The following is a 15,317-nucleotide window of genomic DNA, read 5'->3' as shown; positions in this document are numbered from 1 at the left end:
AGCTCTAAGTGAATTAAAACATCCTGCAAAGTTTTAAATCTGAAAGTACACCATATAGAAAGTTATTGTCGATAACAGAGTCGACTCTGAGTCAATTAAATGAATTGTTTTTCAAACGAGTCATAAGCCGTTTCGTTGTGACGTCAAGACGAAACATTAGCATATTGCCCGTCCACTTATTGCGCCCGCAAACACCAGGGAGAACTTGAACCTCAAACCTACAGCTGATTCCTGTGGATACTGGATACCATCATGTCGAGAAGACGCTGCTCTACAATGTGAAAGTAAAGCCAGTTTTTTTTTCACTGCACAAGGACAAGCATGTGAAGAATCAGTGGTTAAAATTAATCTTTACCATGATATCACAGCAGTCTTTTGCTGTGTTCCCTTTATTTCACTGACGACTGCTTCTTAAATCTTGGAGTTCAATGCAGGATTCGCAAACCGCTTGCTCTTGAAAGATGGTGTTCAAAATACTTAGTTTTGAGTTTTATATTGTGTAGGTCTCCTGCTAACTGGCTAACTCACGTTATCACTGTCTTACTGAAATACTTCTGCTGATCAGTTGTGGGCCACTATTACCTATATGTGTCTATTAATGCAGATTGTCTGTCGTTCTCACTTCTTTGAGGAAAGATTAAGCATGGAGCAAGATTTGTTTTACCAACGTTTATGTTACATCAGTCATTCACATCAGTCATTCATGCTAGAGCTCGGCTAATGTATACATTGCATACATGCACTGTTATTGATACAGTTTCCACGCGTTCACCGCAATATATTACAAAAATACTCGGTAAATAAATTAATACAAGTAAAATAATTGGTTTGTTGATGGACATGCACTTGTTAATGCTGATGGTGAGGAATTACAGTTGCAACATCTCATAATGTTCCTCAAACTGACTAGTGTATGAGAATCGTCCTGCTCGAGTCGTCATTGCGATGGAGGTTCGGGTTGAATAACTAGTTCTTCCAGTGTTTCATCATCGGACTCGCGCTCGCATGGTCAAATCGACGTCATTGTTCGTTACTGTGTTTAGTTTACAGTGTAGGAAGCCTCAGGACAGCTGACATTGTTATGGCAATGTGCGCTGTACTAAGCTGTCTTTCCAATCAGAGCAGAGTAGATTGTGGAAAGGCGGGATTTAGAGAGATTGATTCATCTGACGAGTCGTTTGAGAATCATTGAAAAATATGGTGATGTGCAATATTATGAGGAATTTTTTTTATTTTTTTTTACCTTTGATGCAAAACAACATTAGGAAACTTTAAAATAGCATAACAGTGGCACTTTAACATATAAAAGAGCACCAGTCAACCAGTCCAAATCCTTTACTTCTACTACTCTCGACTTTCTGCCACAAAAAAGTGCTTAGACCCTGCTAGCACTTTTCCATGTCAAAGTGGCACACACTCTAAGATTGAATCTGTGCGTACGCACGCTTTATAAATGAGGCCTATGAGATGTTGACGAAGACTTTCCTTTCAGCAATATGTGATGACTGACTTTAAACTGAAAATGAATCCCCATCATGAAGAGCAGAGCTCAAACCTTGGCAAAGGCTTTATCTAAAAACATGTCTGTTTCAAACTTTCACATGACGCTTGATGGTTGCTGTCACAGCATGGCAGCTCCTGGACTCTGACATCATGTCTGTCTGTGGCAGATAAGAGAACTGATAAATGGAGGAAGACTCCTGAATAAAGCAATGAATCACCATGGGCTTCCAATAAACCTGTACTGACATCTGACCTGCCTTAGGCTATATATTTAAGGTTATGAGTCAAAGTAATGCCTGGAAATGAATTGATTTGAGCTTCAGAGCTTCACATTCAGTAGTGTGTCAGTGTGCAAGTATGCATGTGAGGGTGTGTGTTTGTGTGTACTCTATAAGGTGATGAGTAACACACATATGGTAGATATCAGTGACACGAGGAGGAGCAGACACCCCGATGTGCACTCACACACCCTGTCTCCCCATCCTGTCTCCATTGTCCCTAAAGGGACTCCATGCAGTAACTCTATCCTGTACATGTTAGTACTCAAAGGTGCTGTGCTGGTCAGAGTGTTTGTGTGTGTTTTTGTCCAAATGTGTGTTTTCGTATACAGAGCTGTAAACAGCGATAACATTTACGGGAGACATATCCTCCCAATATTCAAAATAGTGGTCCAATATTTCAAATATGCACTACCTTTTTTTAAAAGAAAGAAATTAAAGTCAGTAAAGACATTTATAATGTTACAAAAAAATCTAGTTGAAATAAATGCAGTTTAGTCATGACAACTTGGGATGGTTTATAAAACATTTTATTGATGTAAATGGAATGTTCATAGTTTGGTTTGGTCTTGGCGGGTTAGATCTGCTATGCTTTCTGCTGCAGAGGAAGCACGACATTCTTCTGCTAAATGCTCAGAACATAAAATGAAGGGAAACATGCTATGTCTGCAAGAGAGAGGGAAACCACCCGTAGTAGATCTAGGCAGGTGGTGCTGGGGAGGTGGAGGGTTAGGATAAGAATTTGCATAGCATGCAGAGTTAGTGTGTTCATTTGGATGTGTCATAGTTATTAAGGGAAGTAGTAATGGATATAAGAAATCGATTAGGCTGTGGAAGTTACATTGAAACAACCAGTCAGAACGTGAATAGAGTTTAATGGCTGAACTATTAATTTAAGTGGCACAACTGTTTTAAACACTGATAATAATAAGAAATGTTTCTTGAGCAGAAAATCATATTAGAATGATTTCTGAAGGATCATGTGACACTGAAGACTGGAAAATGATGCTGAAAAATCATCTTTGACATCACATGAATAAATCTGAATAAACATTTAAAAATATATTAAAATAGAAAATAGTTATTTTAATATTTTATTTATTCTTAAAATATTTTATATTTTAATGTCTCAATTATTACTGTTTTTACTCATCAAATACTGATTACAGTTTTTTTTCGATTGCTAAACGACAGTGAGCACAACTGGAGCTACATGTGCAAAACTCTAACTACAGTCTGCACTACCAACAGTCACCTGAGCTAAACAGTTCACATCACCTGCAAAACTCATTCAGAGCAACACAACTCTTAACACACGGCTCAAAACAGGCTCAGTGCAGCCAACACTATACACAACCCTAACTGAGATAACACACACTGTCACTCAGAACACACTGAGAGGGAAAACACGAGCACCAATACAGAAAATACTAACTTTTCATCTTTACAGTTTGAACAATTTCAGTGACTTCATACAAAGTAATATTTTCTTCAAAGAAAAGAGTGACATTCTTTCACATGATTTATTTAAATTTTTAGAACATAACAATTCTTTAAGGTAAGTGAAAATTAGCAGTTTACTTCAATAGTCTGTAGTAATTTATGGAATTACAGTAATGAGAAAAAAAAGGTAGAAACTAAAAGTACATACTGTAATTCGAACAAATAATTGAGGGGCTAATCCTGCCTCTCTCTAGCATCAGGCCACAAGAAAATTAGTCTTTCTGAGCTCTACCTATCTATATCTATATCTATATCTATATATATATGTGTGTGTGTGTGTGTGTGTGTGTGTGTGTGTGTGTGTGTGTGTGTGTGTGTGTGTGTGTGTGTGTGTGTGTGTGTGTGTGTGTGTGTGTGTGTGTGTGTGTGTGTGTGTGTGTGTGTGTGTGTGTGTTCACTTACAAGTCTAAAACAAGACCCCTGTTTAGCCTTTCAGCTGAAATTGCACTCAGCAGTGTTTGAAGGACACAAGGCTGAAATCTATTCTGTTTTGAATGTGTGGTTCACAGTTTTGACAGCAGTGTGTTAACATTTGAACAAAGTGCTGTAAATCCACAGTGTTGTGCAGGTTGTGGTTAAAGTCATGGGATAAGTGTGTAGAATTTTGAAAACTGTGTTCAAGCAATGAAAAACGAACTAGAGTTTGGTCCACATGAACTGCTGCTGTGCAGACTGTAGTTAGAGTTCTCTTACGAGAGGTACTCTCGTACTGCGTAAGTCTTACGCTAGGGGAAAATCTCTTTTCCGCGAGATACTGAAGCCAAAAAATTATCCTTAATTTTGAAATAATGTAAAACGCGTTGCGGCAGCATGCAGACATAGGCGAGACAGCTCGCGCGCCTATTGGCTGCCCTGCGGCAACTGCAGCAGCCTATCGATAAGGCCCTATCGTGACGTCAGCACCAATGGGGGCGCTTCGCGCCCAATACGTCACGTCCCGCCGAAACGGGCGTGGCCTGGGGCTATAAATATAGCATCGAAAGGCTAGCTTACCGATTTTTCATCTCTTCAGCGGAGCTCACGCATCGCTGGATCCAGAGAGAAGAAGCCGCGCCGTGGAAAAAGCATTTCAGCGGGACGAGTTCGGTACCTGGAGTCGCTGGCCGCGCCGCCTTCAACCGCCGTTCCTGCTACGCTATCCGGCGTCATATCCTTTTCATTGCTAGTGTGTGTTCGCCGCCGCGACTCACACTCCTTCTCTAAAAGAGCAGAGCGTCTTTTTCAAGATGTCTCGTCCATCCTGTGGCTCGTGCCGAGCCCCACTCAGCGACGGGGACCGCCATGTCATCTGCGTTTCCTGCCTGGGTGAAGGACATGCAGCTCTAGCGCTCGCCGACGGCGGATGCCCTCACTGCGAGCTTATGCCTATGGCGACTCTGAGGACTCGCATGGCAACCTTCCACGAGCCTGCACTTCCCGCTGCGACGCCGCGGCGTAAAAAGCGCCGTGCTCAGCGGATTCCTGAGCCTCCCACCGAGAAAAGCTCGCCGGTGCGCCTGCCAGCTTCGCCGTCTGCTTCACTCGAGTCTCTCACTCCCGGACAGTGGCCGCCGTTGGCCGCCGCTTCCGCCGGAGATGACAAGGAAGAAGCGGCAGTTTTCGAGGAGGACAACTGCTCTATCCTGGCTTCGGACAGCGAGGATTGGGCGAGCTCTGTGGACCTCGCCCCTTCTTCTGCCCGCGAGTCGTCAGGAAAACGGGCCAGTATTGAAGCTGAGCTGATGCGTCTGCTCACACAGGCCACAGAGAGCCTCGGCCTCGAGTGGTCCGCGCCCGCCGAGCCTACACGCAACCGTCTGGACGGTTGTTTTCTACAAGGGGACCGCGTTTCCACGCCCTCAAGACCCGCCCCGTTTCTTCCTGAGCTTCACGAAGAACTGGCAAAGTCTTGGAGCGCCCCTTTCTCAGCCAGGCTGCGCTCCTCTGCTTCAGCGGCATTCTCCGTGGTGGACGGTGCCAAAGACAGAGGATACCTCGCTCTTCCTCTGGTGGAGGAGGCAGTAGCAGCCCATCTTTGCCCGCCCTCTGCTGGACGGCGGACTAAGACGGCGCTACCTTCAAAAGCCTGCCGCGCTACTTCTACCCTGCACAGTCGCGCTTACACCGCCGCTGGGCAGGCTGCATCAGCGCTACACACTATGGCCACTCTCCAGATCTTCCAAGCTAACCTTCTCCGAAAGCTGGACGAGGAAGGCACGGAAGCAGTCAACGTGGCGGATTTAAGGAGCGCTACGGACCTCGCTCTCCGCGCTACAAAATCCGCTGCACAGGCCATAGGGCGGAACATGGCCTCTCTCACCGTTGCTGAGAGACACCTCTGTCTGACGCTTTCAGAAATGCCGGACTCGGAGCGCTCTGTGTTCCTCGACGCCCCCGTTTCTGCTACTGGCCTCTTCGGATCGTCCGTCAAAGATTTCGCGGACAGATTCGCTGAGGTACAAAAGACGTCGCAGGCCATGAAGCACTTCTTGCCAAAGCGCTCTAGCTCCGCATCAGGCCGCTCTAAACAGCCGTCTGCTCGCAGCTCGCAGCCGCCGCCCCCCCGCCGCCGCCTCACAGCGTGGACAGGCCCGGGACCAGAGACCACGCTCTCGCTCTGCCGGCCGCCGCCCCCCACAGCGTGGGACTCGGCCGAAGATTGAGATGAAGCCCGAGGCCTCAAAGTCTTCCTAGCCAGCTTAGGAAAACGACGGTGTTCAAGCCCCGCTGCGGCCGGGTTTCCACCAAAACTTCTCGCTCGTCCAGTTCCATTACATGCGACTGTTCCAGTGTACTCTGCAGTAAACAAGTCGGTTACATTACCCGCTTGCCTGTACACAAACGCCGTTTTCACGGCGACCCAGATAAATCCTGTAAAGAGCGTATTTTCTGGTATTCCGGCCACGGCCGACGGTGTTATGAGTGTAGTAAAAATGCCCACTGCCCAGTGCCCATTCCTACACACAGACACAGCCCGCCCCACAGGGCTCGCGCACATAAAATCGACTCATGTCGATTGCGCACAGAATGTAGTGAGCGTGCCCACATCCCAGTGCCCACAAACACTACACGCTGCATGTCTCTCGGTTTCTGTAAAAACGAAACCAACACACATACTCAGGTCGATGGTGTTTTCAGTGCAAATGTGCCCGCTGTCCTGCGCCCACATTCACTCACAGACATGACGAATCCCTCGGTTTCCCCCACGCTCGCCGTCTCTCAGCTACCTGCCGTGAGAGAGCCGAGCGCGGGCGAACCGCCCGCTGTGATCAAAACACTCCCCGCCTCGAGCGCTGCAAATGCGGTGTCTATAATACAGCATACCGAAGCTCCCCGGTCGCCACTCAAAACGCCGGTTCAGAATGCTCACAACCAAGAAAATCCTCGCGCAAATTCGCCACGGGGACTGGTTTGTGTCAATAGATCTGAAAGACGCGTATTTCCAAATACAAATAGCGTCACGTCACAGGCGATTTTTGAGATTCGCCTTCGAGGGCCAGGCTTATCAATACACAGTCCTACCGTTTGGCCTGTCCCTAGCACCCCGTACATTCACGAAGTGCATGGACGCAGCCCTCGCTCCCCTGAAACTTCGGGGAATGCGAGTTTTGAACTTGGACGATTGGCTGGTTCTAGCTCAGTCACATACAGAGCTCATAGAACACAGAACCATTTTACTCGAACATCTCGAGAATCTGGGTCTCAAAGTCAACTGGGCGAAAAGTTCACTGTCTCCCAGTCAGAGAATATCTTTTCTGGGCACAGAACTGGACTCGCTGTCAATGACAGCTCAAATATCGCTACAGCGCAGATTGACTATTCGGCGCATGACAGAAACCTTCCGCCGCGGCACTATAGTCCCGCTAAAGAAGTTTCAAAGGATGCTCGGTCTCATGGCAGCAGCATCCACAGTTCTCCAGCTGGGTCTGCTTCGCATGCGCCCACTGCAGTTCTGGCTACAAGCGCGAGTACCGCGTCGAGCGTGGACTTCAGGTCTCTTTCGCCTCAAGGTCGATCAAAAATGCGTCTCAGCACTGATACCCTGGAGAGCGACCGACTGGTACCAGTCAGGTGTAAGCCTGGGGACTTCCTCGAGTGTGAAGGTGGTGTCCACGGACGCCTCCACCTCGGGATGGGGAGCACTGCTCGAGGGCAGACCGTTTTTCGGCCAGTGGTCAGAACGGGAAAAGCTTCTGCACATAAACTGCCTGGAAATGATGGCAGTCGACAACGCGCTGAGGCGCTTTCGTCCCCAAATAGCAGGACACCACGTCTTGGTCCGCTCGGACAACATGTCAGTGGTAGCCTACATAAATCGCCAGGGAGGCATCACATCCCGAAACCTGTACAGGTTAGCGAAACGCCTCCTGGTATGGGCTCAGCACAATTTGCGCTCGCTCAGGGCAGCGCATGTGCCTGGCCACCTGAATGTGGGACCAGACAGACTGTCCAGGAACAATGTTCCAGCAGGAGAATGGTCACTGCATCCGCAGACAGTCCAACTGCTGTGGCAGACATTCGGCAGAGCAAAGATAGACCTGTTTGCGTCTCAAGAAAACGCTCACTGCCCGGAATTTTTCTCCAAGAGCAGGGATGCGCTGGCCCACGTCTGGCCCCGCTGCCCGCTCTATGCTTTTCCCCCCGTCACGCTCCTACCTCAGGTATTAGAGCGGATCAGGGAAAGCAGATGCTCAGTGTTACTGGTTGCTCCGTTCTGGAAGAACCAGGCTTGGTTCCCAGTTCTTATGCAGCTGACGAGCACTGCCCCATGGCCAATACCAGTGAGGAGGGACCTCCTCTCTCAAGCCAGGGGCTCGATCTGGCATCCTCGCCCGGAGCTTTGGTCCCTACATGCGTGGGCCATCAACGGGTACCCTCTGATATCCCAGAGGGAGTGTTAAACACGATCATGCAGGCTAGAGCTCCCTCTACGAGACGGCTCTATTCCTCAAAATGGTCAGTGTTCTCCAGCTGGTGCACAGCACGCGGCTTTTCACCCCTGGACTGTGGAGTGACGGAGGTTCTCTCCTTCCTACAAGAGCTACTGGATGAAGGCAGAGCCCCATCCACGCTCAAAGTCTATGTGGCGGCTATAGCAGCGTTTTCCAAACCAACGCTTGGTCAGTCACTGGAAAGGAACGATCTGGTCATTCGGTTCCTTAGAGGAGCTAAGAGGTTAAATCCTCCCAGACCTCCCTCAGTCCCCATATGGGACCTTTCTACGGTCTTGGAGGCCATGAAGGGTGCCCCATTTGAGCCAATCCAGTCAATAGATATCAAACACTTGTCTTTCAAAACGGTGTTTCTTCTGGCTCTCGCTTCAGTGAAGCGCATAGGGGACTTACAAGCGCTCTCAGTGAGCGCGACGTGTATGGAGTTTGGGCCAAATGACTCGAAAGTCATACTCAAACCAAGGCACGGGTACGTCCCTAAATCCCTCAACACACCGTTCAGGGCCCAGGTAATTTCCCTGTCTGCCCTGCCGGTCTCTAACGAGGAGAAGGACGCCAGCTTCCTTTGCCCGGTCAGGGCGTTAAGGGCTTATGTGTCCCGCACGTCGGTTTTCAGACAGACGGAGCAGCTCTTTGTTTCACTCTACGGACGTTCTAAGGGACTCGCCGTGTCGAAACAGAGTCTATCTAGATGGATAGTCGATGCTATAGCGCTGGCTTACACCTCTAAGGGCTTGCAGTGCACTCCACGAGAGGCGTGGCCTCGTCGTGGGCTTGGTCTAGTGGGATTGCCTTGCAAGATATCTGTATGGCGGCAGGCTGGGCCTCCCCGTCTACATTTATAAGGTTTTATAACCTAGAGGTTCCCGCTCTGCAAGCTAAGCTGCTTTCAGTCTAAAAATCGGTACTGTCTGCCCCGAGTGCGTCTGGCCCAGAATACCGAAATGGCTCGAGCAACGCTCGTTTTAGATCGCGCAGCTCTATGGGCAGTGTGTAAGACCCACTTTATTCATCAGTCCAGGCCGGGGTCGCCCTGACTGAATAAAATACCATCACTATAACTGTTTCTTATAGGATGCTGCATTATAGGAATGATGCTATTCTAGCCACTCTTCCTGGGCTCTCTGTGAGTCACTTATGATCATGTACTACATGAGCCCGGGCACTTGCCCTTGGGACTTTGGTGCTGGATCATAGCATGCACGGCGTTTTACACTGTTTCCCCTAGCGTAAGACTTACGCAGTACGAGAGTACCTCTCGTAAGAGAACGTACTCGGTTACTAACGTAACCTCGGTTCTCTCTAGAGAGGAAACGAGTACTGCGTATCTTGCCGTGCCTGCGCACGCTCCGGTTCGCTCCGGCGATGAAAAACCGGTAAGCTAGCCTTTCGATGCTATATTTATAGCCCCAGGCCACGCCCGTTTCGGCGGGACGTGACGTATTGGGCGCGAAGCGCCCCCATTGGTGCTGACGTCACGATAGGGCCTTATCGATAGGCTGCTGCAGTTGCCGCAGGGCAGCCAATAGGCGCGCGAGCTGTCTCGCCTATGTCTGCATGCTGCCGCAACGCGTTTTACATTATTTCAAAATTAAGGATAATTTTTTGGCTTCAGTATCTCGCGGAAAAGAGATTTTCCCCTAGCGTAAGACTTACGCAGTACTCGTTTCCTCTCTAGAGAGAACCGAGGTTACGTTAGTAACCGAGTACGTTTTGCACATGTGACTCCAGTTGTGCCCACTGTCGTTTAGCAATCGAAAAAAACTGTAAATAACAGCCTTGGTGAGCATAAGAAACTTCTTTCAAAAATATTTCAAACTAATCTTTTGAATGGTAGTGTGTATGTACAATTTAATAATTTACAAGTATTAAAATATCTATGTATAGTATATCTATATATAATCTTAATATAGTTTCATATCTGAGTTTTACATTTATCAGCTTGAATATGTAAACCTTTGATATTTTATATTCTTTAATCTAAATAATTAGTCCATGTAAAAAAAAAAAAGACAAAAGAAAATAAGAAAAAGGCAGCAAGGGTTTTCCCAGTCTTCCTTTTATTCTCTTTCCAATCTCCACTTCCCTTTTGTCTTCCAGATTTGAGCTGTTTGTCTTTTCTTTTTTTTCTTTTTTTTTAATGACTGCTTTCTGATTCAGAGCGAATATTCCTCATATGGGATGTGCTATACAAATGTGTGCGTGTGTATATGTGTTTGTCAGGGTGCAGTGAAAGTGTAAACGCTTTAAAAAGCTGTATCCTGTAGGATACAAAACAACTGTCTCTTTTCCTATTGGGAACTTTTACCATTATGGCACAAATTGTGCCCCTTTATCCTGTGTGTGTGTGTGTGTGTGTGTGTGTGTGTGTGTGTGTGTGTGTGTGTGTGTGTGTGTGTGTGTGTGTGTGTGTGTGTGTGTGTGTGTGTGTGTGTGTGTGTGTGTGTGTGTGTGTTTGTGTGTGTGTGTGTTTGAAGAGTAGGAAGCTCCTAGTCTCCTGTGTGAAAACAAGCTGGCAGAGAGATGTCCTCTGGTCACATCAAAGTAAACACACACACAACAGAGGAAGTAAACTCAGACCCACCAGGGTCAAAGGTCACCACAGTGGCATTGTTGAGAAAGGAGAGCGGATACTGAGTTGACTGTGACACGTCCAGGGAAGCTCTTGAGTGTGTGTGTGCACATGTATTAATAAATACAGTGACCCGTGAGAATAGGAAATACACTGTGCACTAAATGCAGATGCACTAAATCTGACTGCTGCTATTGACAACCAGCCAAAGTGTCTCATCCAAATTGGCTCCTCTTCTTAAAGATGTTTTTGTTTAAAAAATGGCCCGTGAATCAATGAAACATCCTGTGATTGTGTTTTTTGGGGAAGGTGTGTTGGTTTACTGTAGAGGATACTAGTATTTAAATTAACAGGTGAGACGCCTAAAGACAGTCATTGATACATTGTTCAAAGTTCCTGTTTTTTGTAAAGAGTTTTGTTTTTTTGCAAAGTATCATAGTCTAACTTAAATTGAATATCGATGCCCATGTGTAACCCAGGTATATGTGTAACCCCTCCGGTCCTACTCGCCCCGCTCCTACTGGAGCACGCGTCTCCCACATGGGTGGTGGGCGCTAACATGGACGCTAAATACCGCAGTCTCTAGTGTCAGTCGCTAGTGCGCCTCTTGAGATCAGGGGAGTGAGGTTTGCATGCACAGCTCTAACTAGCTGGCCTCCGTTAAGCAGGGGACACACTTAATAACTGTAAGGCCGATTATAAATGAAATTTGATACTTACGACTGATCATGCCTAAACGCGGTGAGTCAGAAACAGTTGCGTTCAGTCGGTGTTCACAGTCGGTGTTTAAAATCTGGTCCAGTCGTTGGAAACAGTCTGTAAGTGTGTTCAGTTCAGCTTTAGAATGTTTCAGATAGTCGTTAAGTGTGTCCCTGGCATTACACTCACCCCCCTAAACCTCACTCCCATCCGGGTCACGGCACCAATATAACCCCTCCGGTCCTACTCTCCCCACTCCGAGTGGGACTCGAACTGGTGTCTCCGGCATGGGAGGCAGGCACTTTAAAAAGGACACCAAGGTTTACCTGCACAGCTCATGTGCATCGACATTCAGTTTAAGTTAAACTATATGATACTTTTATGAAGGCAGTTGCCAAATAGCCAATAGACATCGAAGCAGCTCACACTTGTGGGAACAGCTATGAGTTGCTAATATAAGAACAATAGAAGTCAATGGGAAGTTTCCACTATAATGAAAAAACAAATGTGCTTATGAGCACTTTAGAGTAATGCAAGGTTTAATGGTGAAAAGGTGAAGGTGTTTCCTGCTAGCATCCTTCCCACATGCTCATCTTTTTTCTTTTTTTTTTGGCAGATATACTGATCCGGTTTGCTTCATAATTTTATGGTTATTCAAGATGTGTCCACAGGTGCACTCTGCCTCTCTTACACTCTTTCCTTCCGGTTATAATCAGATTGTCTATAAAACCTGATATTCTTTTTTTCCCCACTAATTATAGGCATATGCCACTGAAAACCTTGATTGAGCATGTGGGTCCAGTGTGTGCATATCTGACTGCTTTGAGGTCAATTGCGCATAAGATTTCATCACACAGAGAGATTGTAAGCACTATATTGAGACACATACCACTCAATCCACAAATTACAATCAGCAGGAAAATGTCTTTGATGTCAATCAGTAGAGTGCAATTTCCTCTTTGTTAACAAAATGAATTGTGCTACATGTATTCACACAAAGCACACACTTACACAAATACAAGCTCACACTGTTGTGTGTTATGTGATCCTGGAGGGTTTCATCTCTGTCATTGGAGGTTTCCCTCTTATCCCAAGAGGAATCCCATCACACACTTTATTCTGCAGCCTAAACTATGAGTGGGTGCCAAAACCGTGGCAAGATAGCTTACACAACTGTGCGTGTGTGTGTGTGTGTGTGTGTGTGTGTGTGTGTGTGTGTGTGTGTGTGTGTGTGTGTGTGTGTGTGTGTGTGTGTGTGTGTGTGTGTGTGTGTGTGTGTGTGTGTGTGTGTGTGTGTGTGTGTGTGTGTGTGTGTGTGCGCGTGTGTGTGTGTGTGTGTGTGTGTGTGTGTGTGTGTGTGCGAAAGCGAGTTTGTGGCTATAAGTTAGACGTCAGGTTTCGTGCGGTTCAGGTTTGCACAGATGTTGCTATGGCAGTGAGCCAGTTGTGTGATGTCATGAGAGAGGCCCCTACACCTCCAATAGAAAGATAAAAAAGAGATTAAGAGGAAATGGAGGTTAAGGACAGAAAAAGGAGAAAATAGTTGATAACAGACATAAATTAAACATAAAATATTATAAATAAAAAGCAAATCTATATGCTCTATATATATATATATATAGCCTAGATTTGCTTTTTTTTTTACTTTTGCATTTGCTAAGATGTTCTGACTCAGGGTGGTTTTTAGTCTGTTGCTAGGGTGTTCTGGCTGTTTTCAAGGTGTTGCTATGCGGTTGCTCGGGTGTTTTTGGTGGTTTTTACACTGTAAAAAATAGCATGATCAATAAGTTATGACAACATATGTTTTACATTGCTTTAATTCATTGAAATAAGAAGCAATTTTCACCCTTTTTATAAGTAATACAAATTCAACTTTTTTTTAACTCAGTTTAATGTAATTTAAGTTGAAATGACAAACATCTAAATTTGATTGTACTTAAAAATTTAAGGCAGCAACTTTTTTACAGTGTACTGCTTCTGAGTCTTTTAAAAAATATTCGAAAACATATGTCATACATTATATTCATACTTATGTATCTTAGAGGTTGTCTGTATTGATTTAAAGGCATTTGCTTGAGTAATAAAAAGTTAATATCGATCAGGATTACACAAGAGCCTTTGCTTTGTGGTGTTTCCATAATCTCAAACATGCCTGGAGGCTCAACTGGGCCCTTAAAGACTTCCAGGAGTCTAATTTGTAGTGGAGTTGAAATGAGGTTAGTGTGCTGTGCTTTTGAGTGTGCATTTCCTATAATTAGGGTGTATGAACTGTGTAATAGAAGAGGATTGGAGAGTACTGGGTGTGTACTTTGAGGGTTCTCCTCCTAAAGGAAGTCAAGGGTTGAGTTATGAGCACGGGAAAAAGAGATGAATGACACTGGAGTGGGAGCAACAAGGGTTCTTCTCAATATATCTGGTTTACAAATGGTGTAATAAGAGTTTGACTGGAATCTATTAACATTTAAAGTACAGTGAGTGATACGAAAGGTCTCTGCATGGACTTGACTTATTATGTAATCTTTACTTTTACTATATTGCACGTTATTTTATTCCAATTGGTGTATTTTATTGGTAACACTTTATACTTTTCCTTCATTAATGAATAACTACACAGGAACAAATGAGTAAGATTGTTATTAACAGTCTAGTAACTAGTAACTAACAAGAAACAAGAACTATTAGCTAATCCGTAACTACAGGTTTTTTTTTTTTTCATACTTTATATTTAATTCGAAGATCATAGTAACCCACTGATAATAACTCAAGTGCAAATCTTTAATAAGGAATTACTATCCAAAACCTTACAGAAACATCAAAAAGCTTATTACTGGAGAGTTATCATGTTTTTCCCTTTAGAATCCTGATCCAAATAATTAGTAAATCCTTCCAATGGATTTGGCAACACTTGAGTCATTACTTGTGGATTACCATGATCTTTACCTTAGAATTAATAATACATTATGCATTATTCACATTAATTATGAACTGTATATATAAGTTCTTAGTAGTCTTCTGGGAGGTATGAAAAATATATTGATTAGCTAATAGTGAACTACTTCATTCAACTGAGCGATACTTACTAATTCATTAATCAGAGTTTCTTGTAAGTTGATTACTAGAATGTTAATATTGCGTTACTAATTTGTTCATAGTTGTTCATTAATAACGGTATTCTAAAGTGTTACCCTTTAATTTATACTTTTTCTTTACCTTATTATACATTTTTTATGTTTGTATTTCAATACTTTTTTTGGTAACAATTTAGTTTAGTGTCCGATTCTCACTATACTAGTTGGTTATTAGCATGACTATTACTAGGAAACTGGCTGTTTTTTTTGTACTTATAAAGTACATATTAATGCATTATTCTGCATGACCATATTCTACATCCCTTAATCCTACCCAATAAAATCCTAAACTTAACAACTACCTTACTAACTATTAATAAGTTACCAATGTGTATAAAATGTGGTATTTGCACAGGAAGCATTGAGACGTTGAAACAGGGGATGTAATTTGGAAATGACACAAATCTGACACATTTACTATTTAATATCAGTTTAGTATCGCAATTCTATTCCCTTTATTCCAGCTCTGCTCCTTTCGCTCTCTCTTTCTCACTATGTTTTGCCTTCTTTTTGGACTTGTGCCAAACATAAATTGGTCCCTTATGCACAGGGTAGGGGGAGACTTGGAAGAGATGGTAGTTCATGTTATGTGTGCAAGTGTGTGGAAAAACAGACACACGTGGTGTTGTGTGTTGACAGCCCTGTTCATTTTTGACTCAGGCTCTGTGTGTGGTCATACAGCAACTGCAGAGTTCTGTAATGT

This window comes from Leuciscus leuciscus, assembly GCF_965113295.1.
Source record: "Leuciscus leuciscus genome assembly, chromosome: 13".
Classification (NCBI taxonomy): domain Eukaryota; kingdom Metazoa; phylum Chordata; class Actinopteri; order Cypriniformes; family Leuciscidae; genus Leuciscus; species Leuciscus leuciscus.
This window is presented reverse-complemented; position numbering follows the sequence as displayed.